Below are 12,078 nucleotides of genomic sequence, written 5' to 3'. Positions count from 1 at the left end.
GAACCGGCAGGTGTATATGTAAGGCCAGATTCTGGCAAGGGGAGCATCAGGTCTGCATCGCTGCAGGTCCCTTCTTTGTGACTTTCGAACTAATCTTGTTCTGACAAAACGAATGTAATAATGTGGACATAGTGCTTCCCACACTGGGTGCTTGCTGAGGTCAGAATGAGCTGACAAAATGCAGCCACAATGTTTGAAAGTTCTGTGTGGCTTTTCCAGATCCTGTCTGCAGTGCTGTTTGCAGATCAGAGGAGCATAGGGCAGCGTTTTAGTATCCTGAGAACTCAGGAGGGCATTCCTTAAATAAAATAGGCTGTATTTTGTGAAACAAGCAACAAGTTCTTTAATATTTCTTTGTCAGTCTGGTAGTAGGGATGAGTCTAGCTCCTTTCAGTTTTCAGACTGACTGTCAACCTGTTTTTCCTCAAGTGAAGTCAGGGTCTAAACACCTCCACCATTTTCTTTTAAATGAAGATTCACTGATTGAATATTCAGATTCGTTGATTTTAAAAGTTTTATTTTCTCAGGGTTTTCTCTAGACTGTAATATGGTGTTGGAAAGGAAGCAGTTTTCTTTTGCTATAACCAGAGTGACTCTAGGGGAATTTTTCTTTAAGGGTTGTTTTATAAGATTTGGTATGAGGAGCTCCTTTGATGTTTATTTTACCGTAGTGCACCATAGGCTTTAGGCCTGATCATCTTACTCAGATTAGCTTGCTGCTATGTGGGTGCCCCATATCTTTCAGCTGTCAGCAGAGAGAGCGGAGGTGATCGCTTTGACCAAGCTGAACCTGAGCCTGTGGTCAGTGTTCAAGATGCACCAGTCATTTTGCTGGCCTGGTGCTGTTGCTGTAAAATTGGGAGCATGTCATACTTTTGAGTTGACACATTCCAATTACAGTGTTTTAAAACCAGATGAGTTCACATTTATTTCTGACACTTGCTGCTGCTTTTTCACAGTTCTCACACGTGAGGATGTAACTGAATGTGCAGTTGGTGAAAGAAAGCCTATGGAGGGATTCTGTGCTTTTACAATGAACTTGACTATAGTTAGAACCCATTAACCCAGATGTCATCAACTGGATAGTTACGTAGCTTTAACTGGTAAAGTTCTGTTTTCCTTTTGGCTTCATCTGTATTGGAAAATAACGTTACCCTAGTCCCTGGAGCACAGAAGTTTGTGGTGTGGTTGTAATCAGGTAGCTTCTTCAGTTTGACTTTCTAGGTAGGCAGGTCTAGCCTTAGAATTGGATTTCTAGGCCCCTCAATCTAGGACTTTAAGTCTATACATTAAAAAAATTAAAATTTAACCTGTATTTACTTTGTATTGGAGGCTCTGAGGTTCTGTGGTGTAGAATGAATACAGCCTTTACACATACATTTCTGTGGTGGGGAGAAGCAAATATTTGTCCATTTGAAATCAAGCCAGGTTAGCCACCAAAGCCTAGAACTTTGCAAACAGCATCAAGGGAAGGTTTTAGAATTACAAAGTGACCTGTTGGCAGTTTGGAATTCTGTAAGATATCTTACCTAAAAATTTTTTAAAATGTTTTTCTCTTTTAGCTTTTTCCTGGCTTTCTTTGAATGTGTTTTGCAGTCTGCAGGAATTGTTAGTGAGGATATGGTGGGTTTGGGTATGAGGAAGGGGAGGAAGAGCTATTTATTCCATTTACTAATGTCTTTAACGTTCAGTTTTGGTGGGAGAATGAGATTTGCATAGCTGGCAGGTGAGATTCAGTCCATCAGGATAAGTCTTAACAAAGCTGGCTTTAAGGCTCTTAATAGTTTCTAGTGGGGACAGAGGTGAGTTTCTAAGATTCAGCCTTAATGGATGATTTACACATTGCAGCGGAGACTATTAGAAGTTAAGTCCAAGGTCAAGCATCCAAGTGCATAATTGGAATATATAAATTGGAATAAAGGGAGTGTGTGGCCAGAGCCCTTCTCTGATCTTTATCAAAGTAAACAAGGAAGACCGTGCGTGGTCAGGAGGCAGAGGACCCGGAATTGAGACTACAGTCCTCCAGGCCTTGCATCCCTGGTATGCAGAACACAGCTTTTCGTTGGCTTGATGAGATGAGTGAGGATGGTTTCCCCAAGATCCTTTCTGGGCCAGAGAAAGTTACTTAGGCTGGTAAAAGTGATAGGATACTGGCACAGGAAAGAGTGGAAGAGCGCCCTGTTCTGGTAAATGTTGCCTCTGGAGGTCAGTTTTCATCGGTTGAGGGACAGGTTTCCAAGGATAGTACAATGTTTCTTAGCATCAGCTACATACACTTTGCATGTGAAATTTTGAAAAAATTCACTCACAGTGAAGTCATTTATAAAGCATATAACTTCTGAGTTTTAATTAAAATTTTGACTGAAAGAAGAGGCTTTGTCAAAAGGGGTGGTTCAGCACGTGCATTTGGCCTTTTTTCCCCACAGGTTGCATGCTGCAGGGAGATCTTTACTAGTACAGTGGTTCCTCCTCATCCTTGGGGGATATGCAGTGGCTGCCCGGATCCGTGGACAGGACCGACTTTTGTATATACTGTGGTTTTTCCTATACACAGACCCATGATAAAGCTTAATTTATAAATTAGGTACAGTTAGCACTCAACAACAATTACTGTTAATAACAGGACAGTTTTTACAATATACCGTAATAAAAGCTGTGTGAAAGTGGTGTCTTGCTCCCAAAATACCTTACTGTACTGTCCTCACCCCCTTGTGACGATGTGAGGTGATGTAATGCCTGTGTAGCGAGGGAAGTGAGGTGAATGGCACAGACGTTGTGATGTCGTGTTAGACTTCTGTTGACCGGACCAAACATCAGAAGGAGCATCGTTTTGCCTCTGGGCCGTGGCTGGCTGCGGATGACTGAGAGGATGGAAAGTGAAACTGGGTAAGGGGGGACTGACTTCTCAAATCCCCGCATCGCCCCACAGGGCAAGAATTCTCCGCACTGTACGCGGGACCTGTCATGGTGTGTCCTCGTCTAAGCTTGAGTGACCATCAGATTTCTTTCCTTGCTTTGCAGTTGTTTTGTCATGGTTTGTATTTATATTTCTCATAATGGGGCCTGTTTATGTATTTTGAAGCAGTTATAGTGGCTTTAGGATCCAGCATACCTCAACGTCATTTGGATTTTAGCATTCTTAAGGTTTCTTAACTGATACTGTCTTTTTGTGTGTGTTTTACCTGTTTTTCTACAAAATAATGTGAGTTAAACATGTAATTATACATGACGGCTGTTTTTACTCTGAAATTTTAAACGCTGCTTGGCAAAATGGGGTAAACCATTTGTGTTTTTACAGTTAGCTGCAGGCCGTCCCAGCTTGCCCGTGTATGTACGCCTTCTTTCCTGTTAATTTTAAAGGCTGAGAGAAGAAATAGTCATTCAGTGTTCAATGAAATAAAATATTTTGAAAAATTTCCTAAGAATTTTTAACTCTCTAACTTAATATTATTTCTTCAGTCTTTAAGAAGTCCCCCTTTTTTTTGTGGGGAGGAGATGGGTAAGTAGCCACTGAACTACATGGAGAATCTCCCTTCTTTCTGAAACTCATGATTTGGCATTTGAACTGTGCTTTGGCATTTGAGCCCAGGGTTTACTGAGGTTACGGTGTGGTAGGAGCATTGCCGTCAGTGCGTCTTTGGCCTCCACGGAAGGTAGGATCCTGTGATTAACCTTCATGGCCCTCCTGGTTCCAGCAGTCATTGATGTTTATCTTGCTTGTTTGTATTGGAAAAGGAAAAAGCCTCTCTTCTTGGCTATTAAGTTGCATCTTAAAATTTTTGACAAATTATATAAAGCTGAGGATGATACAGGTTATTTTTTTAAACTTTATTGAGGAATAATCAGCACATATGTATTAGGATGCAGGTTTTACATTTCAGAACCCACAGTGGCAAAGCTGAGGAGGACAGCATGTGGAGGGCCTGCGTCTTGCCACTGCGGCCCTCACTGTGGAATTGCTCCCTTCTGCAAGCGTCACATCCCTGCTCTTGGCGGTCACTGAGGCAAGTGACACCTGAGCTAAGTCTCAAGGACTTTGAGCTTTTACCAGAATTACTTTTGCGCAGAGGTTAATCTAGGCGATTTTTTTCTCCTACGTGTCTTCCAGCCTACTTCTGTTGTTCTTTTTGTTAACCTGGGTTTTTGATGATCATGTTTTCACTCTTTTATAGGTGAGAATCCTCTGAACTTTTCTTTACCTGAAAAGTAGAATGTTTCTTAGTATTTCCTCTTTTTTTTACATGTTTCTTCCCAAGGAAGGAATAATATATTGTGACAGAATTCAGCATATGCTAAACCTGTATAAAAATACTGGTAAATGCAGGAACTGCTGTAAATTGAAAGGTAACATTGGATTGGAAAGTGAAAGCACTGAGCCTGAATCAAACTGGGAAACAGTCAAATGTAGGGCTATTGGTCTTTTTAAAAAAGAAATATTCTAGTTTATCAATACCTAGTTTAATGAAACTCATTTAAATAAGGTCTGCACCTTTTTTTATGACATTTCATGGAACCACTCTTAATGTTAGACAATGTGACAAAATCTTTTGTCTCCATTACTGATGAAATGGGAGTAGAAATTTTTTCTGCATGTTGATGTTTCCTTTGTGGTATAGGCCTGGGACCATGTCTTGTTTGGTGGTCAGTTCGCACTTTGGTACCATTTAGGTGATCATGAAAGTGATTGAGCTGGCTTTCTTTGAAGCCTGGAATCCATGACCCTGGTTGAAATCCCCCCAAGGGATTCACCTTTGACCAGCTCATCCTGCTGTATTATGGGTGGTCCAAGATTGAACAGTGCTGCATCAAATAGGCCTGCTCTCAAGTCTGGGTTTCTAAGGCCTCTGCCCGCAATGCCCTTGTAGCCTTCCTCTTTTGAGAGAATTGGAGCTCAGGCAGAGGGCGTGTTGAGAGAGCTTTTGTACCTTCCACTCTCCCAGCTTCGGGGGCACTTGGCATTTGGTATTGGTGAACGCAGCTTTCTCATAAGGCGCCCTGGCATTTTCCACAGTTTCCATGAGAGGTGGGCATCCTGTGCTGCATTTGTCCAGTGGGTCATTTTGTACTCATACTTGTTCCGGTCACATGGGCTGTCTGTAGTTCCTGTCACTGTCTGCTGTAAGTTCAACTTCATCAATAAAAAGATTGTCTCATGTTGGAGGAAAAATGGCTTCATGGTCATGGTTTGTGGGATGGATTCTGATACTCTGTTTTGCGTTCCGAACACATGAAATGCTGTCTCATATTCTCAGTTCTAAACGTAGTCAGCTGACTCTGTGGTTGGGTGGCAGCCCTTGGAGTTCCACAGCAACTTCATTGTGAAGCTACTTTGGACTTAAGGACAGCTGCCAAGATGTCCCGCTGTTGAGTTGCAAGTCTAAAGCCAGTAAGTGTCCGTTGAATTGCCAGCTAATATTGCCAGCAAGATTATCTCCAAAAGGTTGGACTTCTGAGATCAAAGGCTGGTCAGGAACGTCTGTTAGCCATTCCCAGGAGAGCTTCACTGCATTTGTCAGTAATACCACCAGCGGATGGTCCTGAAGTGTGGCACCCTGGGAGGCACTTTGCTCCCTCATCAGTGATGTTAGCTAGGACTTAAAAGCAGAATGAAATGTACTCGATTTCTTTATTCATGCCCATGCCTTCTTGCTTTATGTAAAGGTGATGATACATGTGCCTTTGATTAGTGTAGACTTTTTTGTATGCCTTTATTTTTGGCCCATCTTTCTTTTTTTCTTTATTTTCCTTTATTAAGGTATGATTGGTATACACTCTTATGAAGGTTTCTTATGAAAAAAAATGTGGTCACTACATTTACCCATATTATCAAGTCCCCACCCACACCCCAATGCAGTCACTGTCCATCAGTGCAGCAGGATGCCACAGATCCACTATGTGCCTTCTCTGTGCCGCACTGTTCTCCCCGTGACCCCTCACACCATGTGTACTAATCATAATACCCCTCAATCCCCTTTTCCCTCCCTCCCCACCTGCCCTCCCACATCCCTCCCCTTTGGTAACCACTAGTCCCTTCTTGGAGTCTCTTGAGTCTGCCGCTATTTTGTTCCTTCAGATTTGCTTCATTGTTATACTCCACAAATGAGGGAAATCATTTGGCATTTGTCTCTCTCCGCCTGGTTTATTTCACTGAGCATAATGTCCTCCAGCTCCATCCATGTTGTGGCCCATCTTTTTTTTGCCACATTATCCCCCAACTCACCATAACCCATATCCGCACTCTAGTGTGTGCCCTCCCACGTTTTTCTCTGTTCTCATAATTTTATGCATACAGTAGACTAACCCCCTTAGACCCAGGCCAGAAAGGCCCCTGCTCAGGGGGTTATCATACTCTGTCCCTCCTCTGGCCATGACACTCTCCATTGGAGGAGGAGTCCAAGGGGTAAAAGGACCCAGCCACCCAGGCCCCCCGTCCCCCTATCCTAAGTACTGGAATTCCCTGCCCAAATCACTTTGAACCTGATTGTAGAGTCTTTGTGGGCTCATTCCCTGGTGCATTGTGTTTGAGGGCAGCCCTCCCTAGGCTTGAGGTGACCATGGAGCAATGGAGGTGAAGTGTAGCCCAGATGTGGGTTGCGATGTCCATCCACGTGCTGCCATCCACAAGCCCCTTGAGCAGGACAGGGAGGGCATTGAAGGTAGGCAGAGGGCTTGGAGGCTGGCTGTCCTAAAACTGCCAAATTCTGGCACTGAGCTGAGGAGTTCAGGATTTCTAAATTTGAACCTGGCTTTCCAGGTTGTTAAGAAAGTATATTTGTCAAGGTAGCAGAATATAATTTATTTATTTAAATTAAGGTATCATTGATGTATAATCTTACAAAGGTTTCACATGAACAACATTGTGGTTTCAACATTCATGCATATTATCAAGTCCCCCCCGCCCCCAACCCTATTGCAGTCACTGTCTGTCAGTGTAGTAAGATGTCATAGAGTCATTAGTTGTCTTCTCCTTGTTGTACTGCCTTCCCCGTGACCTATCTATATTATAGTGCTAATTATGATGCCCCGTAATCCCCTTCTCACTCCCTCCCCAGTCTTTTCCCTTTGGTAACCACTAGTCTCCTCTTAGAGTCTGTGAGTCTGCTGCCGTTTTGTTCCTTCAGTTCTGCTTTGTTGTTGCGCTCCACAAATGAGGGAAATCATTTGTTACTTGTGTTTCTCTGCCTGGCTTATTTCACTGAGTATAATACCCTCTACCTTCACCCATGTTGCGGCAAATGGCAAGATTTGTTTTCTTTTTGTAGCTGAATAATATTCCATTGTGTATATGTACCACATCTTTTTCCATTCATCCACTGATGGACACTTAGGTTGCTTCCATATGTTGATTATTGTAAATAAGAGCTGCGATAAACATATGCACATAGGGGTGCATATGTCTTTTTGAACCAGGGATCTTGTTTTCTTTGGAAAAATTCCCAGGAGTGGAATTCCTGGGTCAAATGGTATTTCTATTTTTAGTTTTTTTAGGAATCTTCATATTGCTTTCCACAATGGTTGAACTAATTTACATTCCCAGTAGCAGTGGAGGAGGGTTCCCCTTTCTCCGCACCCTCGCCAGCATTTGTTGTTGTTTCATGTCTTTTCCTTGTTGGCCATCCTAACTGGTGTGAGGGGATATCTCATTGTGGTTTTAATTTGTATTTCCCTGATGATTAGTGCAGTGGAGCATCTTTTCATGTGCCTGTTGGCCATTTTTATTTCTTCTTTGGAGAAATGTCTGCTTAGGTCCTCCAGTCATTTTTTTTGAGGGGGGGGGGGAGGGCATCTCTCATATTTATTGATCAAATGGTTGTTAAGAACAATAAAATTCTGTATAGGGGACTCAATGCACAATCATTAATCAACCCCAAGCCTAATTCTCAACAGTCTCCAATCTTCTGAAGCATAACGAACAAGTTCTTACATGGTGAACAAGTTCTTACATAGTGAATAAGTTCTTACATGGTGAACAGTGCAAGGACAGTCATCTCACAGAAACGTTCGGTTTTGATCACGTATCATGAACTATAAACAATCAAGTCAGATATGATTATTCATTTGATTTTTATACTTGATTTATATGTGAATCCCACATTTCTCCCTTTTTTTTTTTAATAAAATGCTGAAGTGGTAGGTAGATGCAAGATAAAGGTAGAAAACATAATTTTGTGCTGTAAGAGGGCAAATGTAGATGGTCAGGTCTGTGCCTATAGACTAAGTATTAATCCAAGCTAGACAAGGGAAACAAAACATCCACGGATGCAGAAGATTTCTCTCAAAACAGGGGGAGAGGTTCTAAGCCTCACCTCTGTTGATCCCCAATTTCTCACCTGTTAGCCCCCCTGCGACTGTGCCTGTCTTAGGTTGTTCCTCCCTTGAGGAATCTTACCCGTCTCTGGCTAACCAGTCATCTTCCGGGGCCATACAGGGAAATATAAAGTTGGTAAGTGAGAGAGAAGCAATATTCTTTGAAAAGGTTAGCTTTTTACTTCTTTGCAGATTGATGCCCTGCTCCACCCATTTTTTAATTGGGTTATTTGTTTTTTGGGTGTTGAGGTGTGTGAGCTCTTTATATATTTTGGATGTTAAGCCCTTATGGGATAAGGCGTTTACAGATATATTCTCTTATACTGTAGGATGCCTTACTGTTCTACTGATGGTGTCCTTTGCCGTACAGAAATTTTTTAGTTTGATGCAGTCCCATTTGTTCATTTTTGCTTTTGTTTCCCATGCCTGAGAAGATGTGCTCAGGAAAAAACTGCTCATGTTCATAGACAATAGAATGAATTTTATGTAGTAGTATGTTAACTAGATTTATAAACATTTAAAATAACCAGACTTACTGATGTGGACCTATATTTGTTCTCTTGCCCTCAGCCCATAATTATTAAAGGTAGTCCTATTTGCAAATGTGTGTGTATATACATACACACGTGTTCTTATATGTGTAAACACGTACCTGTCACTTCTGTCAAAACTGGCATCGTTCTGTGTACCCTTTGCTGTATCTTTCCTTAGTTATTAGTACTTCATGGAAATCCCTCCTAATTGCTGGAGTCAGACTCCTCCCCTTGAGTGCTTTGGTGATGTTTGAGTGCAGGTGTATTAATTCAGCCGTTCCTATTCTGATAGCCATTTATTTTTGCCTCTATGAACAATGCTATCGCAATGATTCTTCTAGTCTTCATAGATGGTCTTCATAAATGAGCAGTTTGTCACTACCCACCACTCTACCCATTCCACTGAAATAAATCCTAACGAATGCCATGAATCTTTTTTGAATGAAAAATAGAGAAATGCATGATTTAGACTGTAGAAACACCTTCCATAATCTTACCTGCCAAAGATAACTTCCATTACATTTGGAGTATATTTTTCCAAGCTCTCTTTCTATGCATGTGCCAACATACACGTGCACATATTAACAGAGATGGACTTACGCATTCATTTCAGCTTCTTTCAGTGGTGGTCTTTAACTGCTGACCTTAGTGGCCCTCTTCTTACCATCGGGGCCCACCCGGACACACCCAGCCCTCCTCAGTGACTCACTGTCTTGTATGTACCTCCTCCTCTTCTATCCCCTAAACTGTAGCCAATCCTCAAGTTTCAGTCCCCATATTTCCAGGTATTTGTGCTTTGTTTCTAATTGGACAGCCCTGCATCGCAGGCGTCAGGCCACTTTCCCTCTCTGCTCCCTTCTCTGGGAATGTTTCCTGCGTTTCCCTGGGTTGCCCTGGTTCTTGCTCCCGAATCTCCTTTCCTCTGGCCCCGCTCTCTCCTTTGGTCCTCGCACCGGAGCTCCGCCGGGGCACTGCTAGGTTGGAGGCCCTTGGCCCTCGTCAGCGCTCCTCCTCCTCCTCTCTGCATCTTGCACTGAGGAATTTCATGATGCCCTTCAGCCTGCTCAGACTCCCTGGTGAAAGATAAGATTCTACATTCTGCTTCCACTTCTCTTTTCCCTCTTCTCTTTCACTAGGCCTTCCCCCACTGCCGGGAGCTCTGTGTCACGCCCAGCTGGCTCATTCTCTCTGTGTCCTGAGCGTGTCTGGGCTTGACTCTTTCCTGGCCATCCCCTGCCATCCTAGAGTGCCCTCTCCATGCTTGCTGGTGGGACTCGCTGAGGAGGTGGATGGACAGTCCGATAATTCTAACCAGATCCTGTCTTCCATCTCATATGGAGGTGCCACTGTCCCAGGAGCATGCCCTTCCTAGAGCAGAGCTCTGCAGCATGGACCTCTCCCGCTGCTGTGCGCAGGGTTCTGCCAGCTCTCCCAAAGCACTCCTGTCTCCAGGGGTATTGGAGGGCAGGTGAGGGTGTTTGTACTGTCGTGCCCCATCGTAGAGCATGTGTTAAAAACCTTTGGATACGTGCCTGCCCCGGGACCTTGTTTTCCTAATCTGAATATAGTTGGACTACCACATGGCCTCGAAGCTGCTTCTAATTCTTTAAAACCTGTGGTCTTTTAGGAAGCCTCTGGCATTAAGCCGGGAGTATAGTAACTGGAGAAGCCCCAGGGCTTCAGCAGGACACCTTCACTCCATCACGGGAGAGGAGTCTCACAGGTGTAAGGTTGGAAAAAGCTTCCCTGCTGGTGAAGCCCCTGGGGAAAGGGGATGCTCATCAAATGCATTCTGGGTGTCCATGGGTATGTGGCGGCACTCCCCACCCCCACCTTGACCCTGACTTCTTTTCCACCCCCGTGTGACCGGAGTAGGTAAGCCACCCACATAATCCTTACAAAACTGGAGTTAAAACAACTCTGATTCTCTGTTCTAGGTCAAAACCAGTGTCTTCCAAGGAGTTGAAAGAGAACCCTCAACCTAAAGCGGTAAGAAAATTGTCTGAGTTGATGACGAGAGGAAACATTCTAGAGCTACCCAATCGCTCATCAGCATAGAAGTCTATTGGCTCTCAGTCTCTGTGCCAGGGGTTGCATATTGCCATGTTTACAAGACCATGTAGGTAACTTAAGTGTGCCATGCAGCAGGCTGGTTTTTCCTTTTAAAACACTGCATTGGCCAAATGCAATGAGTCTGAGGTTACCAATTTGCAGTCTCCACATGGACTATACTTAATTCGTCCCGCCAAGTTGTGATAATGGTGTGGTGGGCTGTACAAATTACCATCAAGCCAGATAAGTATCTAGTGTCTATGACATGCTTGAGGCTGCCGAATATAGAGATAAATAGTATAAATTAAATTAGGATTAAATTAAGATAAACATGCCATTGCCTTCAGAGAGTTCTCTCTGAGGCTGGGAGCTTCCCAGGAGCTATCATTTATGGTGCAACTCCAGTTTGCTGGGGCTTCACCTGTGTTCGGGTGTCATCTAGGGCTCACCACAACCCTGTAAGGTGGGTACTGTGGATTTTCTTTTGCAGATGAGCAAACTTGTGGCTCAGAGAAGTGATGTGATATGCTCAAGATGAATTAACTAGGAAGTTGAGAGCCAGGCAGAATTCTAACCCAGAGCTCTGGGACTCAGCAGCATGGGTTTCCCATCACATCTTGCTGTCTACACGTATGGACAGACATGCACAAGTATGTATGTCTGGCAGATAGAAACAAAGAGTTTGGGAGCATGGAGGTGATAGTGAGGACTCTCACCTGAAACTTAATGGAAAAGCTCCTTGAAGGAGGTGCCATATGAGCCAGACTTTGAAGAATGGGTAGGCGTTCACCTCTGGGGGAGATGGTCTGTATTAGGGGGAACAACGTGAGTAAAGTGGAATGTTTGCTGTGTCCAGGATGGTGGGGAGCAGCTGTTGTCCATGGGCCATGGTGTGTGCATTGCAACTAGAAAGACATGTCAGGGCTGTGTAGCAAAGGGCTTTGCATGCCTAGCTCAGGAGGTGGGGTGCAGGGATCACCTGGAATGCGTCAGAGCCAGGGTAATCAGATTTGCCTTTCAGAAAGAGGGCTGGTGCCAGTGTTGGGAGGTGGATGGAAGGGAAGGCCAAACTCTTGTCCCAGTTAGGGGAGGTCATTATGCTTGTCCCAGCAACAGGGCAGGGTTTGGAGTAGGGCAGGGATTTGGGAGAGGAGGTTTTAGACATGAGAGATGGATCACAGAATCA

Source organism: Manis pentadactyla, chromosome 5 (assembly GCF_030020395.1).
Source record: "Manis pentadactyla isolate mManPen7 chromosome 5, mManPen7.hap1, whole genome shotgun sequence".
Lineage (NCBI taxonomy): Eukaryota > Metazoa > Chordata > Mammalia > Pholidota > Manidae > Manis > Manis pentadactyla.
This window is presented reverse-complemented; position numbering follows the sequence as displayed.